The 1,776-nt window shown below is 56.0% G+C and overlaps 1 protein-coding gene across 1 annotated transcript in view; it reads left to right on the forward strand.

Annotated features, from left to right (window-relative positions):
• GFRA2 (GDNF family receptor alpha 2) overlaps positions 1-1,776 on the forward strand; it is a 20,592-nt gene that overhangs the window by 942 nt on the left and 17,874 nt on the right. The gene's annotated exons all lie outside the window — the stretch shown is intronic.

Here is a 1,776-nt window from a genome sequence, read left to right on the forward strand (position 1 = left end):
TAAAGGAGAGTTTTGGGGTGGGAGAGAACCCAAAGGAAGGTTTTGGGGTGATGGGAATGGGGAGACTCCAATGGATCAGCATGGGGGGATGGGGAGACCCCAATGGATCAGCATGGGGGGATGGGGAGACCCCAATGGATCAGCATGGGGGGATGGGGAGACCCTAAAGGAGAGTTTTGGGGTGGGAGAGAACCCAAAGGAAGGTTTTGGGGTGATGGGAATGGGGAGACTCCAATGGATCAGCATGGGGTGATGGGGAGACCCCAAAGGAGTGTTTTGGGGTGGGGGGAATGGGGAGACCCCAAAGGAGCACCTTGGGGTGATGGGGAGACCATAAAGGAGAGTTTTGGGGTGGGAGAGAACCCAAAGGAAGGTTTTGGGGTGATGGGAATGGGGAGACTCCAATGGATCAGCGTGGGATGATGAGGATGGGGAGACCCTAAAAGAGCACCTTGGGGGTGATGGGGAGACTCCATTGGATCATCCCGGGTTGATGGGGATGGGGAGACCCCAAAGGAGCACCCTGGGGTGAGGGGGAGACCCTAAAGGAGTGTTTTGGGGTGGGGGAGATCCCAAAGGGGAGTTTTGGGGTGATGGGGAGGGGGAGACCCCAAAGGACTGCCCTGGGGTGGGGAGACCCTAAAGGAGAACCCTGGTGTGATGGGGAGATCCCAAAGGGGCGTTTTGGGGTGGCAGAGATCCCAAAGGAGCATTTTGGGGTAATGGGGAAACCCCAATGGATCACCCTGAGGTGACAGGGTTGGGGATGGGCATGAGGACACCCTAAAGGATCACCTGGGGTGATGGGGATGGGGAGACCCCAAAGGACAGCCCCGGGGAGACCCTAAAGGAGAGTTCTGGGGTGGGGGAGACCCCAGTGGGGTGCCCTGGGATGATGGGGATGGGGAGGGGGTTGCTATCTCTAGATAGAGCAGAGGGGGAGCCCAGGGAGGAAAAATGGGCACCGCAGGAAATTCAGGTGAAAATCCCAAGAAATTCACATTAAAATGCCCAGGTGAGCACTCCAGGCAGGGCAGGTGAACGCTCCAGAAAAGAGAAATGGGCACCCCAGAAAATCCAGGTGAAAATTCCAGGAAATTCAGATTAAAATCCCAGGGAATCCAGACGGGCACCTCAGCCTCAGCCCCCAAACCCACGGGTGCTCGTGCCAAAATCCCCTGGGCTGGTGGCAGAGCTCCCTGCCCGTGGGAGCGGGGTTGGGATGAGATTTTAAAGGCTTTTTCCAGGCCAAATCGGGCCGGGAATTCTGGAATTCCGCGGGAAAGGCGTGGCCGAGGGTGGGAAAGCTGGAGCTGAGGATGGAGGGGTTGTACCTGAGGACGTGGGAAAACTCTTCCAGAGGATGGGAAATCTGGGAAAATTTGTTCCAGAGGATGGGAAAATCCGTTCCAGAGAATGGGAAATCTGTTCCAGAGGCTGGAAAAGCTCTTCCAGAGAGAGGGAAAACTAGGAAAACTGTTCCAGAGGGTAGGAAAACTGGAAAAGCTCTTCCAGAGAATGGGAAATCTGTTCCAGAGGATGGCAAAACTCTTCCAGAGGATGTAGGGGAGCCGTACGTGAGCCCAGGGCCCCCCTTGGGTGAAATTCCCTTCCAATCTGGGTCAGCGCAGGAAGCAGAGCCCCAAACCCCGGCCCAGAGCAGGAATTAAGCTCTAATTGTTTTCTCCCGCTCATTAGCTGCCCTCATTGAGCAGTTTCCCGGGGTTTTTTTTTGGGAATGGCTGAGGGAATTGGGATGGGAATTGCTCCTGGAGG

This window comes from Geospiza fortis, unplaced genomic scaffold (genome assembly GCF_000277835.1).
Source record: "Geospiza fortis unplaced genomic scaffold, GeoFor_1.0 scaffold617, whole genome shotgun sequence".
NCBI lineage: Eukaryota > Metazoa > Chordata > Aves > Passeriformes > Thraupidae > Geospiza > Geospiza fortis.